Source organism: Ambystoma mexicanum, chromosome 10 (genome assembly GCF_040938575.1).
Source record: "Ambystoma mexicanum isolate Mex_15411 chromosome 10, UKY_AmexF1_1, whole genome shotgun sequence".
NCBI classification, from domain to species: Eukaryota; Metazoa; Chordata; class Amphibia; order Caudata; family Ambystomatidae; genus Ambystoma; species Ambystoma mexicanum.
The window spans coordinates 66,220,887-66,236,767 of record NC_090932.1 but is presented as its reverse complement, the minus strand read 5'-3'; the positions used below and the strand labels follow the sequence as shown (position 1 = coordinate 66,236,767).

General features: G+C 47.9%; 1 protein-coding gene and 1 long non-coding RNA gene across 2 annotated transcripts in view; both read left to right on the top strand.

Moving 5' to 3' along the window:
* The window catches only part of LOC138492813 (tenascin-X-like), a 759,772-nt gene that overhangs the window by 170,527 nt on the left and 573,364 nt on the right, over window positions 1–15,881 (top strand). The window lies entirely within an intron of this gene.
* The window catches only part of LOC138491154 (uncharacterized), a 72,470-nt gene continuing 68,057 nt past the window's right edge, over window positions 11,469–15,881 (top strand). The window contains exon 1 of the long non-coding RNA XR_011275970.1: window positions 11,469–11,558. This is a non-coding gene — a long non-coding RNA (uncharacterized lncRNA). The remainder of the gene's footprint in view (window positions 11,559–15,881) is intronic.

Sequence of the window (15,881 nt, the reverse complement as noted above, 5' to 3'; positions counted from 1 at the left end):
TCAACTAATTTTGACTATAAAACTTTTGCAAAGTCATTCCCAAACAAACTTCAAACTTTACCAAATCTGTCAAGTTATTTTGCTGACTTTAAAAGCTACAAATACGTTTTTTGTTGGTTTTATTTTCCAGTAATTCAGCCAAAGGCACAATTAGAAAATAAATTCATAACGTCACAAATTACCAAAGCAAAAGCTTACGACTCTCGCGCCCAACTACTCCAGCGGAATTTGACACTCTGCTCACCTGGGCGGGCTAGTACACCTATTTTTCTGCAGGCCTGAAATGCAGCTTAACCAGTACAGTGCCATGGGGGCAGTGGGCAACCCCACTCTGAAATGTGCACGTGAAAGAGTTCAAAGGATTCTGGGGGGAACTGGTTGGGTGAGTTTTAGGTCACGCCACGCAAAGAATTGTGAGAAAGAAGAGCGGGTAAGGCGGGAAGTGAAGCAGCAAAACTTGAACCTGAACATGCCGGAAGTGAGTGCCTGTGAGTGTAGGATCTGATAAGTCAGCGAATAGAGACAGTAAAAAACGCCTAAAACGAGATCTTCATGCAGCACTATTTATACCTTCAGTTTGATTTCACTAATTAAAAGCACGTGATGAAACACGAAGCACAGCTGAAATGCGTTTTTGGGAAATCCTGACTGGCAGGATAGAAGGCCTGTGGGAATTCAGGGGCGTTGCTGGGGGAGGCTAAGGGGGCTATAGCCCCTGATCTTTTGGTTGTGGCCCTGGATAGAATCTCAGAAGCTACAGCCAAAAGACTAGCTAGCCCCCAGTCCCAACAGTTCCGACAACAGCATAGCCCCGGGTCTTTTCCAGACCTAGCAACTCCCCTGAGTGGAACATTCACCTACTTTTAGAAGCAGGCATTTCGTGTGCGTGTGTGCAAATCTCTGCAGGATTAACCCAAGAGCAACCGAACCTGCTGACCACCAGCGCGCGCACATGTGCACATGTCAGAGATCCTAATGCAGCAGCCACGCCCATGCCGGGGCGCGGGGGTGTACATGGCCAGTGAGGCTCCAGCCTAGGCAGACGCTGAAGCAAGGGCCTCGACGAAGGTTTTGGCCGTTACCAGGCTATGTGCGCACTCCCGACAAGGGGGTGATATCTATTAAAAGCAGACACATTAAAAAGAGATATACACAGTGTGGTGACCAGGGTGTTTTAATCAGAGCCTGTGACAAGGGCTCGTGACTAGTCACTTGTGATGGGTCACATGGCCACCCATGTGACAGTGCTAATAAATCGGTGCACGGCCCCCCGTGCGCCAGTCATTTTACCATCAGACTCCTGCCTGAGGCGCTTCATTTAGCGCTGAGCCAGCGCGTCATTTAAGGTAGTGGGCCTGCTCAGCAGATCCCTTAAAAAATGTGGCCTGGCACCCCCGGCCCCCATAATATTGGCAACAAAGGTGGGATGCGGCATCCAGCTGCTTCCAAACAGCAAGGGGCTCGGCCTGCCCTCGCCATGCTGCTGGCATGGCAAAGCGCGCTCTCCATGGGGGCGTGGGGAGGGAATTTGCGCACGGCCAAGGAGACACAGGCTCGCCTCCTGTAAGGATGCTGGCCTCCCCGGCAAAGCTCGCTCTTGCCAGTACTGGAGCAGCACGCATGGCCATCGACCCCTCCCAGGAGTCGACCTCCCCAACGCCCACCTGATGATCCGCCATTCTCCCTGGCACAACAAGGATCAGCCGGCCTCCGTGGCTTGGAACACTGTAGCCAGCCTCCGCAGTGCACTGCTGCCATCAGCCCACCACCTCCCAGCTTCGTTCGCCTCAATATGAAATGTAAAGCTCCATCGCAGCCATCGGGGCTTCCCTGACATCCCGGTAACCGTAGGCCTCCCCAATGAAGTACCGTGTTATATAGGCAGGAGCTGGATGGCGGCCTGGTAATGACCGCCACTGACGTTTTTAAATTTGCACTGGGGGATCAGGAAAATTGCAGCCCATGATCATGGCCTGCAGCCTGTCCCCTGTCCCGAAATGAAAGCTCCCGAATGGGGGGAGAGAGGAGCGGTGTGCTGCTGCACTGCAGTAAGCGTAACTCCCGCCAGGGTCGAAGAAGCGGTGCAGCCTCTTCCCTTGCAGCAGGATCATCACCATGACTCCCGACTGGGGGAGAAAGGGAGCGAGGTGGCCTCTGCTGCCACCACAGTGTTACAACAAGAACACCCACCTGGGACAGAGAAGGTGCGGCTGCTGCTTCAGCCTCAGTGTTTCCGTAAGTTCTCCCGTCTGGGGGAGTGAGGCACATCACGGCTCCTGAACAGCCGCCGGCATGCCCCACCACATCATGTTCAGCTCCCGCATTGGGAAGGAGGAGATGTAATATCCACCGCCGCAGCATCAAGGAAGGAAACTCCTGCCGGTGGGGCCTGGTCGGGGCGCGTAAGACACCGCAGCCTGATGCTTGCTCCTGGTGCCCACAATGAGGAACTCCCAAGTTGGGGGCAGACAAGAAGCCACCCGCTGCAGTACTGGAGTAGTTCCTGCCTGGGGGAGTTCAACCGCTGTGCGTCCTTGTTGCTGCCCAGCAGGCATGACCCAGGAAACGGATAAGCTGCCCCACAACCAGTACTCACATCGTAATGTATAAACATGGACCAATTACCAGTGATGATTTAGGTATCTGAAGCGGTGATCCTGTTAAGGTGCTGTGCAAAAAACGGATCCAGTAAACGTGCATGTCATGGGTGCACCAACGTTCTTGCACCAATAAAGTTTACCATCTAAATAACACGTGGCTTATTTAGCAAACAAATAATATATACTAAAATTCCCAATTAAAATAGAAGACATGATTTATGTTACATTCGGATCAATGTATCTGTCATATATAGATGAAGATATGTGAACTTGTGGGTGTATTATTATTAAGAAGGTGATTAGCATTTAGCCACACTCTATAAAGGGACAGATGGAGACTGGCATTGAGAGTATTCAGACACATATACCATAACCCGTCCTCCTCAATATGGTCCAGATTGTGAACAAATCTCTCATAATGTTTTACAAAAACAGTAGCCATCGCAGTACATTTTGTTAATATATGTCTAGCAGTTTCCTGTTCCTCCTGCTTTATACATATTCTGAAAAAAACGTTCATTTTTAGGTATGGAACGTTCAGATCCTGTAGTTGCAAGTAATGGTAGATGGTTAATGCGCAGGAGCAATATAAATCGCCTTAAGTTAACAGACGGGCATACATCCAGATATTTCTGTGCCTTCCTATAGGTGTATAATGTATGTGTCACAAAGCCATAGTTTTTCAGGTTTTCTAAGTGGGCAAAATTATTTTCGCCAATCCCAGATATTCACACAGTGGCCTAGTTGATATTTCAGGAGATCGTAATCCTCACCCCATTTCAGAGCCCAATTGATTGCTTTAAACAAAGGGGCCATATCTGCAGATATCTTCCTTTTCTTTTGCTTATTACTGCAGATATCCTCCTCAATACACCTCAGCAGGTGATTAGATGGTGAATTACACATTTTAACGAATAGTTCCGCCCTCTTTTTTAACACTATGGATCTCAAGGAAAATACCCCTAATTCCAATCTGAGAATCGCCACAGGAATACTCTGAGGGAAGCCCAAGAGTTTCCTCCAGAACTTTCCCTTGATAATCTGTAGCCAATCAAGATTCATATTATTCAATGACTCAAGTCCGTAGGTTATCATTGGGACCAGGCACTGTATATATAACTGACGCAACCCCCAGATGGAAAATCCATTCTGGTTACGCGTAAATTGATATATCATGGCCGTGAGCTGAGCAGCCTTGATTTTCCGGACCTGCTTGCATGTTTCATAGCTACCCTTATTGTCAAATTCCAACCCTAAGTATTTATGTGAGAAGGTATATTGAATCTCAGTGGAATTAATATTCAGGCGAAGCCGGGTGACTTTTCCATGCGAGTATAACAGGATTTCGGTCTTATTTTGATCGATGACTAATTCATTCATTTTAGCGTATTCCCAAAGTCGTTCTGCCGAACGGAGCAGTCCGCTAAATGTATGGTCAAAGATTACTAAATCATCGGCATACGCCATTATCACACAGAGGGCCTCATTACGAGTTGGGCGCAAAGGGATACCGGGCACTGGTAAGGACTCCGGTGCCGGTAATCCCTTTGTGCCCTATTCTGAGTTCCCTTAGCGGGTCCCTTCCTTAACGCCTGGTTTTACCAGGCGTTATGGACGTGACCCCTTAAGGGACTTTAGAGCTAATAACAGTACCGCAATACCGTTATTAGCGCCTTCCCCCTTCCACACCAAGCATGTAAAGCCCTGTTTTTGCTGTAAAAATCCCTTTTTTTTCCTATACAGAAACCCAAAAATATACATTTAAAAAAAAAAATTCAACCCTTTTGTTTTAGGTCCTATTGACTCGACCCTATTGCATTCGATCCTTTTGCATTCGATCCCTTTACCGGACACCATCCTGGATGGTGGGTGCCTGGGCTGGACCCAGGGCACCAGGCTGGTCTGGAGGGCTGTGGTCACAAGGCATAGGGCCTGCAAGCCAGGGACGCAGGACCATGATCAAACGGTGTAGGCCTGCAGGCCCACAATAAGAGACAGACACAACAGGAGTTCCATAGTTGAAGTCTGCAGCTGTTCTGCTGCACATGCCTGCAGTGGATCCTTTGATTAGCTTGGGCCATGACACAGTCATACATGATTCCCCCCATTACAGAACAACAATACTTACCACTTGGGAATTATGAGGTAGACAGATAGTAGGATATGCCACTGATACATAAATAGCTACTAAGAGAGTTACAGACATAAAACAGACTATCACACTATAAACATACTCAGTGGGTGGCAGTCGTGGTTGATGAACCACGGGTGGAATGGTGGCAGTACTACCCTATTTTACAAGACCCTTTATTGACCTGGGGTTCAGAACTGTAACCACTGAATGATGCCATTGTTAGCTGGTGGCACCATATAGAGCACACCTACAAACTGCGGGATCACAGCTTCACATCACTGTTCTTTACTTACCACTTTAAGCATGTAGCTAATATGCAGAATCACAGCATCAATACACGTGCTTACTGAGTCTTCTTTAAGCAATTGCAGGTCTGCAGGAGACCAGTTCACTTTCCATCAGAGTCCGTTTAGGATCGTCACTTACACAGGTCCAGGTCCATTGATGGTCCGGTTCGAAGGCCGGCAAAGCTGCACCTGGCGGGCAGCAGGCGGGCACCAGGGGTCACATCGGCTTAGTCCCTTGATGTTGGGGCAGGCCGCGAGACGTGGGTAGCAGGACGTCCAGGCTGCACCACGTTCAGGCTCAGTCAGTCCCTTTTGATGTCGGGGCAGGGCAGCGAGACGCTGGTAGCGAGTCGTCTAGGCTGCACCACATTATTTTGACAGGGCATGGGGTGACAGGATATTATCCACCCCACTTTCTTGGCCATGCTGCGCCAGTCAGGAGTGTCCCTTTGATACAGGGGCACAGGACGGCGCACACGCTCCCGTGAGGAGCTGAAACCCTTACCTTGCCCGTTGCACCACTTCTTGGTGGCGGGTGTCAGGGTCGCATGTGTTGGTTGGCCAGACACAAGTTGTTGGCTCAGCTCAGGGGGCCGGCAGGTGTCGCACCCGGGCCCACATTGACCTGGTCCTTAGATGGTATGGCCGGCAACGCGACATTGGTGGCTGGGTGTAGGGTGAGCTACTTGCTTTTCCTGGAGCAGGACCAGCTACACACTCCCCCCTCCCCCTTTTTCTAGGGGTTGGCATTCCTCATCCCTGGCCCGGGAGGCAGGGGTAGCACAAGGATGGTATGGCAGGCAGGGTGACTTTAGTGCACGGTGGCGAGGCCACTTGTAGGAAATGCAGGGTAGCTTTAATGGCAGGCAATCAGGGCAACTAGCTGCCTGATCTTGAAGCGTGCTGTGGCGAAACACACGGGATCTCCTTTTATGCAGGGGGCCTCTTTACCACTTCTCCAACACTAGAGCACATTTGTTTTCTCCAGTTCCGACGTGGAGCATAATGCATTTCACCACCACTTGACCCCAGCCTCTTCTTTTTGCTGTACTCCGATTTGGAGCACAGCAAAAAAAATCACTGCCTTCTGGCCCGGGTACACAAAGAGAGTGCCAGCATGGAGCGCTAGGATTTACATTTTGCTCTGACATGGAGCGCATCACTATTTACTGCCGGTGACCCAGGTTCCTTTGATCTATGCTCCAACACGGAGCGTGTTAGCAATTCACCGTCAGCTGGCCTCTGGATCTTTATTCTGCAGGGCCTCTCCCCAGGGTCGGATTGGCACCTCGGCCTTTCGGCACGTGGCTGGGCCGAAATCGTCCCTGGGGAGTGGGGGCCGGTTTCTGGCCATGCCTGGGCCGGTTTGGCAAAAAAAATAGAAAAAGAATATTTTTTTTTCATAAAACCTTTCATCCATTTTAGGTCGATAAATGAGTACCAACACAGGTTGGGTGATATTGTATGTATATTTGTTCTATAGAAAAGAGCTTAAGCGTAAGTGCTATATAATAACATATTATCATTTGGCCTTGGACGTCTGCTTGAATTCACAGTAATTTGACAATATGGATCTATACACACAGATATTAATGATACATATGGTGATCCATTCTTGTATGAAATCTATATCACATTAGTGAAATCATAACCATTTTCTTCATAGTGTACTTAGGGACAATGCCATTTGATGCCACTTCCTGTTTTGTCAAGGGGTGAAAGGTTGTATTTCATCGCTTCCCAGGATGTCATTTTGGGGTGGGGTCAAATGACATCACTTCCGGTGATATCATCAGAGGTCAAGGGTCGTGAGGCAAGGGGTGGGGCCTTTTTTGAGGCGAGGGGTGGGCCACTTTTTCTTGGGTGACCGGGCCTATTTCTTGTCCCAGTCCGAACCTGCCTCTCCTCTGCATTTCTAGCGCATTCATGGAGCGCTTTTCCGTCATCATGTTCGGACAGCCCAGGATCTTCTGAGGGCCTTGTACTCTGCCCAGCTCTGACCCGCAGCTCTTTCTTTTGAGTGCCAGTTTGGCCCAGGAGTTTTCCTGGGCTTCGGCAGCACTGCCAGACACTGGCAGTCAGTGCCAACCGCACGGGGAGGAGGCGGGAACGCAGCTCCTTTTCTTGGCGGCGATGCCGCTTCTTGTTGTACACTCACTGCCGGTGGGGGCCCAGGATCACTCTGGCTACCCGAAGCGGCACACTGGTTGGCTGCCACACCACCGGCTCGCACAGGGTGCAAACAAGCACTTTAATTTGCTTGGCTAGCCAGCACACAGTTCCTTATTCTTCTGGTGGCGGACGCCGCAGGGGTCGCGGGTGGACTCCCACCCTGGCTGCACGAGCACCCTCCTCTCAGAGGGCTGTGGCCAGGGAGGATCTGCCGGCAGGGTGCCAGGCATGGTATCCACCCATCTTCCAGGGCGGTGGATGCCGCTCCTCCTTCTTGAAATGAAGAGAAGGAAAAAAATGAGGGACAGCAGTGGTGCGGGGCACACCACGGGGGTTCCACTCCCTCGTCGCCATTACTGTGGGGCCGGCAGTGGACATGCTGGTGTGGGATCACCCGGATTTATAGGTAGTTGCAGGGCAGAGCTCTGTGAGGCTGTGGGGCACCGCCTAGGTGCTGGAGCACCATGGATGCCGGTAACATCCTGGATGGTGGGTGCCTGGGCTGGGGGCCCAGACCAGCAGGGACCAGCAGCGATGTGGTCAATTGGCATGGGGCCTGCAGGCCAGGGCCGAAGGAACGCAATCACACGGTGTAGGCCTGCGGGCCCACAATGAGATACGGAGACAACACAAGTTTCATAGTTGGAGTCTACAGCCGTTCTGCTGCACGTGCCTGCAGGGGCTCCTTTTATAAGCTTGGGCCATGACACAGTCATAGCTCATCTTAAAAGGGCAATACAGGTGGGAGGGACACATCCCCTTAAAAGGGTAATACACATGGGAGGCATACTTACCAGCCCTACAGGTTTCGGCGGTAGTATACGACTACCACCTACCGATTTTCCTGTCAAAACCTCCTGACTTATGATGGCTCCACTAGGCCTGGCTGCCCGAGGCTGGGAGCAGCATCTTCCAGTCAGTGTATTGAAGGTGGGCACCTGCGCCAGCCATGCCGTGCCTCTGAGCTGCCTCCCTCATCTCCGTGTTTGTTCAGAGCTCCGAGCTGGTGTTTTACTAGAAATTCTTCTGAAGTTATGGAGGCTCCTCCACTGGAGCTTGCACGTACAGCCACGTCTACGAGTGCCACTCTTCAAAGGCGAACGTGCACATGTGACGTAGGTGTGTAGACTCTTTCTTGTTTTGAACAATAACAAAAAGTGCCTCAAAGTGATGCCAATAAGAGGGTCACTCTAGGATCGGAAGCTGGGTCTGTGATTTGGGGGTGTGATGAAGCTGTATGCAGAAAGAGAGCTCTCCAGAAAAGTTCCACATTTATTTTTGGAAACGTGTTACAAATAACTTCTGTCTCTTGTGCAATTAGAAATCCCTGAACCTGTGCCACAAAACGACTATTGCAGAGTCTAGCTGGGAGAGGGGCCTCTCGGCGGTAATCAGAGTCTTCCGAAAGGAAAATGGCGGGGAAAAAGCAAATTCATGAATTGCGATAGAATGAGTTAGAGATACTGCTCTGTTTTTATTGTCTGAAATGTTTGGCTCAAACCATAACCGTTTCTAAATGCAAGAAAATCCCCCGCTAGTCGGTTTATGCGTGGACTCGTGCGCTCTGAGGTCCTCTGTCCCTGGGAAAAGAGGCACGTTTGAACTGTGCTCTCCGCTGAGGACGGGCAGGCAGGCAGTACATGTGCGGCAAAAATAAGAGCTTGTGTTTATATTGTAAACGGTCAATCATCGCCAAACGATCCCCCACTAATAGGTCATGGACACACAAAACCCACTTCTTCTTACTATGGGTCATTTTTTGCCAAACATGATGTATTTCACAGCTCTTTACTTTCCAAACGCCAAAAAGAGCACTGAATGTGGTGTACATCGAGGTGCACGTTTCGCGTTCCTGAACAGCGTCACCTTTGTGTAGACATTAAGTAGTATTTTAAAATTGTCCCTCCTTTCAGGTAGACGTTGCGCAGCGATGGGAAATACTTGGCAGGCAGTGGTGAGGTGAGGCAGAGGCTGGCACAGATGGCTGTACAACGATAGTCGTTGAGTCCCTCTTCCGAATTGAAAGTGCAGGGATAAAATGGGGTACATGTGCTCGTGCTCACCTCCCTTCAGGCTTGGGCCTGTCATTGTCTGGGCTCAGCTGTTAATACATACAGCTGCTAGATGCAAACGAAGTCCGAGTCTACAATCATAATGTCTGATGCAGGTTGATTAATTAGGTACTTATTAAGTTTGTTTGATGACATCAGGGCAGTGGCGGCATCAGGGCATTTCCACCTTTTCAGTTAAAAAGGGGCTATCCATGAGCCTCAAGGGGGCCCTTAGCAACTGCCCAATGGGATTCCTTTCTGAAAGGATCACAGGAATGTCTCCAATGGAGTTCTGGCCCTCTCCCCTTGCTGAGCTTGCACTTTCTTTCCCACAACCTGATGCACACGCACCCTCCATCCTAAACTGTGGGCAGATGACAAGGTGGACTGAACCGAGCAGCAGGGGAGCTTGACAGCCAGGAATTCCATGCATGTTTCCAAAACCAGACATCCATCACAGAGCTGGTTTTCCCCAACTTGTATATCTAAAGCTAGCAACCAGTTGAAAACCAATGCAAATGGACATTCGGCGACAGTTATTTCCCTGAGGCAGTTTCCAGAAATAGCCAATACGTGTTTCGAGGTCCGGTGGCAGTTTGTTGTAGTGCTGGGTTTCCTGGATGTGCGTGCCTTTTTTTATACATATAATTAAATAGCAGGGTTACAGAGCACGGGAGCTAGAGTTGGATTATTCTGAACATTTTCCTCCCCCTCCCGTTATTAACCCGGGGCATACTTGACAAATGTCATTCACTGAAAATTAGTTTCAGCAATATTGTGCTTGTGTCCCGTCTAGAAAGAAACATTTATTGAATTACCTCCAGTGGGATGGTTTCTAATCCCAAGTAAATTCTTACGCATAACAGACAGCGCTTAGATTGCACGCAGGGCTGAATATGACATAAAAGCTTAAATTTCAGTATTGCTTTCCGCCGGAGCAGTGCTTGTAAAATACATGAGGCAGCAGCCGATACTCAGCCAGAGCCAGGTTTACAAATCTGTGTAAAGCTAGATCAACGGGGTAGGGAGGGCATCAGGGCCCTTCCACTTTTTCAGTTGAAAAGGGGAAATGCATGAGGCTCAAGGGGACCCCCTGTTGCCAGTCAGTACTCTTAAATACATTACTATATTTCTCTTTATAGTTCTGGGGCTTTACATGTGCACTTTGCATGCTCGCCTTACATGCTGCATTTGTAGGAGCCCATGCCACCGTCATTTCCCTTCGGGTATATAGAAGTGTTATCACCTCATTGTCTTTTCACACCAGTGTACTTTTTCAAAATATTTCACAACTGATGTGTCAAGGGCAGGGGTCAGGGTCTTTCCATCTTTTCAGTTGAAATGGTCCATGCATGAACCTCAGCCCACCAAACCCTCCCTCCCCCCAGCAACTGACTCATGTTGCCAGTCAGCAGCCAGTCAGGGGCTTGTTTTACACGCTGCATTTGCAGGAGCCCTTGCGGCAGTCACTTCCCTTGGGGTATACAGAAGTGTTATCATCTCGTTACCTTTTCACACTGGTTCCCCTGAAGCAGGCACCTGCTGACATAGATGGATTTATAGCTTTTCAGTGGGTATTTCTCGTTTCAGCTCCCTGCTGCCTGGCCATCTCCTGATAATCGGCAGATGTTAACCCCAGATGTATTTCATTGGATAAAATTGATGTGACGTAAATGATGTCATCATTTTGCTACTTACTATTTTTGAAACTTTAAAATTCCTACAAGATTTTGGTCACAGAATGTTGTCAAGTATGGGGAGGGTCCCACATCGTACTGACTACCTAGGGGCCAAGCATTTACTTCATTCGTACCTATGCATGTTATATACAATAAATAAGTGGAAATGCCAACACCATTGGATGTGACAGTGCCTCTTAACTCTTCCTCTGGTGAATATGTGCGTCTTTGTTGAATAAATTCAGTCCAGCAAGCTCTCTAGGCGACACTGTTTAAAAGAGAGAATGTAGTAGCATGTTTCTCTGTTTATGTTTTTAGGTAGGAATGTATTGTTTGTTTTTAGTATTGTTTTAAAATCGTAGGTCGCCTTTAGCTTCAGCCATACCAATAGTAGAATAGAATCTTCACCAAAATCGCCCTTGAACGTCTACAGTCACGTGGTACCGAACGCACGCATTCCTGGAGCGCGCAAGAACAAGTGCACGCCTACAATTACAGGAACAATTAGCATGCACAAAAACAAGGCATTCAGGTTTCCTGCAATGCGAGGCCAAGGCGGTCTGGAAGTTGCTCGTGCTGTGTTGCTGCAGTGTTGAGAGGCTGCAGCACGCTCTGGAGTGGATGGGGGCCAACTGGTGAGTACAAACATACACTTTCTTGTCTTTTTCTACCTATGGAGAACTGTTTCCCGTCCGTGATATATCGACGTTTGGGGGTCATTGGGCCTGATTTGGAAAGCTAGGTTCAGCGCGATTGTAAAGCTCTTATTTTTAAATCAGGCCCACTGGGCTTCTAAGACTATCACTTGTTCTTTTAATCATCAATTCAAGTGTCACAAACCTGCTCTAGGAAGTGAGAGACCCTGGGCCATAACAGGTTGTGCTGCCGGCGTCCCACTAAATGTGTTTTTATAAGCAGTTTCGTGATTTCAAGATGTATGACCACGCTGAGAACCCCTGACCCTGGCGACATGTTTGTTAAGGGTATATTTCAAACATCTGAATGGGGTTTTAAAGGGAAAGGAAGACTATGGTCTCACTACAGCATAACAGTGCTTGTTTCAGTCGTGTAATTTGCAGGTTTGACTCATTCAAGGTAATTGAGCTGTGTTGAGAAGTCTGAATACTTTCTGTTGAAAAAATGTGCAGTGAATGTATACAGAGTCTGACAGCTACTATCCCAGCTCAGTGCATGCTAGGAAACCTATGGGAACTACCACTGTGAACACAACTTGAGTTCTTTGCGGCTGCTTGCTTATTCAAGTGGTATACGGTCCAGACCTTTGAGTAGTGCATCCTTTCACTTGCCTTTTTCAGGCATAGTATTGATGTTCCAACCTCAATGCTTTGCTTAATAAACAAGTGCTGGTGACAGTCACAGCTGATAAGACTCGAACATGCCTATCCAAGCAGCCAGTGAATTTTCAGAGCTGTGCTCCAGTGTTCGAAGTGAGAGCGGTGTTCCACTACTTTTATTTTTTTATGTGAACAGCTCCACTACTATTTGCAACCATTTTCACCATTCTGGAACTGTACTTTGTGAAGTTAAAGCACACTTTGCCACTTCACCATCGGATATCAGTTACAGCTGAACTGAAATCTGTTTCAACTAAATTGGCTGTCAGTCAGCATGACTGCAACCCTTGAAAAAGGTGTTGCACGTTGTTCCCTTCCTTCCTACTCTGACCCCACCAGAGTCACAGTTCCAATACTTTTTCGGTGCACTTTTGGTCTCCTTCAAAAATTCATTTAATCTGGGAGGGGGCACGAACCTGCAAAAAGGAGCAGCCCTTGACTGCACTCCAAATCTATCGATTATGTTCCCAGTGCAAGGATTTGTGGCTCCACAAAGCACCCTTTAAAGAGTGTTTTCTATCTCTACAGTTGCAAAGCCCTTTTTTTGCTAGAAATCGACAGGTTCTACAAAAATTCAACGGCTATATGCGATTTTACCATCCCCAATTTCAGAGTGTCACATTTCATCGCAGCCATAATACCGAAAAACACAGAATTTGAGGGGAACACGCAGTGTATGAATGGATGAATGGATTGGATGACTTGTTGAAGTAAAGCGCTATCCATTCTTTATGGCCATTAGTATTCTTTAGTAGAAACACGCGAAGGAAAGATAAAAGAGGAAGTACGGAAGCCTGACCTAGAGAGAGGTTGGAAGGTGGCGCCACAGAGCACTGTTTTGGCAGTGCTGGAAATAAATAAGGAGACATAAGTAGGAGCCTCATATAAGTAGAGGGCTCGGGAACAAGTAGAGTTTGTTGTTTTAGCTTATTATCTTTGCTTATTATGTTCAGTGTTTTTTGATGTGAATGACGAGCGGGTGAGTGGAAATGGAATGGTGGCTCTGAAATAAAGGTGGGGGGAGTTTGTTCTGTTATATGTGGTTTGTTTTATGTATTTTGTCCTGGTGATTTGAAAACTGTTTTTTGTTGATATGTCCATATATATCTGTATTTATGTATTGTGTAATACAGTAACGCATACGAGATTTGAGTGGTAGGAGGGGAATACTCACCTAGAAAAAGGAAGGGAAGGCGAGTGGAGGGAAGGGACCCTTTCTCCCTGCACGAGCCTTGACGAAAGGGAACAGACCAAAAAGGACCAGGGACGACAAACAATGGGGGCAGAAACGCCTTTGTCACATATTTGCAAGCAGCTCCCCCTGTACAATGAGCGATATTAATACATGTTTTATTTGGGGGGTGGGGAGGCGTACACCTTGTTTTTCCACACTTATAACGCTGCCCCAACCCCAACCTTGCTCATTTTAACCCCTTACACCTCTACCCCATATATATTTCTTTAATATTTTCTGTGTTTTTCAGTGTTATGTACTTCAGTGAAATGTACAACTCTGTTTTGTATTTGGTAAAATGACTGGGTACCAAATTCAACCAAAAACCACCAAATAAAACAACACAGGGCACCACTGCTTAGTTTCAATAAGCACATGTTTTCAGCTTAGATATTCTTCCTGTCAGTTGCACTAGCAACTCGCCATTACTAACTGTCCGCCTTGGGAAGTTATACATGCACGCCATGGCTCACAGGCACAGCCATAGAACATGACTGTCAACACAGTCCACTCCATTCTGGTGGTGGAATTCATTCTTGCTTTATCTGTTGTATTCTGGGCTTATAGTGCTGGATTTCCTATTATATTGCTTTTTATATATCCATGGATATAAGTTCCACAAAGCAAAGAGAAAAACAAACTGGATAAGCATCTTCCCAACAGACTGGAACATCATGGCATGTAGGCTGCAGGCCAATCTCCCCATCCCCACTGAGCGACCTAATGGGTAGTCCAGACTGATCGGCCATGAGCGTTTGCAATGCAGTCTTTTTCAGAAAATATATCCAGAAGAATTTGACTTGCCCTGGCAATTTGAGAAGTTGTATTCAACTAAAATGTTTATTTTTTTAATGATTTTTTTAATGAAATACTTGAAATACAATGTTGAGTAAAAATGTAAAGTGTTACAATGTTTTCCCCCTCCGCACCCCTTCTTACCAGCACTTGTGGCACCCCTCTCAATAGCCTACTGAGGCTGGTCCACCCTCGTCCTTGCACCAGTTGACCCCTACCTCTGTTTCCCCTGGCGCTTGCCCTCCTGGGATCCCCTTAGCACTAGTCCAACCCAATGGACTCCTTCTCCCTTCACTTCTCTCTCTTCACCCTCTCCCTAACCCATCCCTTCGCCCTGATCTGTCCCCCCTGCACTTCTCGATACTGCACTTGCACGATCCGAATGTCACAAGGCCTAGTAGGGTCTTTACTGTTTTTTTCTCCTGTGTCCCCCCAATCGTCTTTGTTGTCTTATGGCGTCTGGAAACACTTTTTGCTGTATAGGTGCCATACAATTTTAAATAAATAAATACATGTTATGATATGCAACCTTTTTTACTGTGCTCCCAGTTTTCAATAACGAGAAGGAGGGGTGGGCTAGAGGGGAGAGAGTGAATGTGCAAGCAGGGGTGTTCTTAGGTCTGGAAAAGATCTGGGGCTAAACTAATGTCGGGACTGTCGGGACTTGGGGCTAGCTAGCCTTTTGGCTGTAGCCCCTGAGCTTTTATCTGGGGCTACAACCAAAAGACCCGGGTCTATAGCCCGCTCAGCCCCCCCTAGCACTGCCTCTGAGTGCAAGATAGCTTTGCTCGTGAGTTGATGCCTCCAGACCGGTAGTACAATGAGCCATGTATGCAAGGGTCCGTTTCTAGAATGAAGCCTCGTGTGCCTGTGGTCTTCAGATGCATTGGCCAGGTTGTGGAATGGAAGTTAGAGGTTTGCTTTTTATGTCTGTTGGCTGGGAGAGTAAACGCGGTGTGTGAGTGGCTTAGCTGGTCCGCGCATAGTGTGTTTGAGTGGAGAAGTTGACATTGCTGGTGTGAGGACATTAGTGGAGGGCGGTAGGCAACTTGTAGAGTGCATTCGATGTATAGTGGAGACAGCTCAGTGGAGTTCCCATCAGGAACGGTACTTGTGTGGAGATGTCCTGGTATCTCTGGTACTGAACCATGTACCGGGACTGGTCCTGGACTAGAGCGGAGGGACACAGGGGGAGGTGGGTTGAGGCAGAGGTGAGGCAGAGGTGAGGCAGAGGTGAGGCAGAGGCGGGGCAGAGGCGGGGCATAGGGAACATGCAGAAGTGGGTATCGAGTAGACAGTGGGTGAGAATCATCTCGGAGTAAGGATTCCAGAGAGGGTAGAGTCCTGGTAGGCATCCTTAGTACCTCTCATTTAATTAAAGGTTAGCTAAAACAATGTTTCAATCATCTATAATATATTCATATACAAATGCTGATGTAACCGATAAGTAATTACTTCAAAGAGTCACTAGACTGCATCCTGGTAAGCAAAAGAACAATACACCGTTCAAAGTGCTTTGAAACACTTGCCTTGTGTATAGGCGCTTTATAAATAAACATTACCGTTAGCATTAC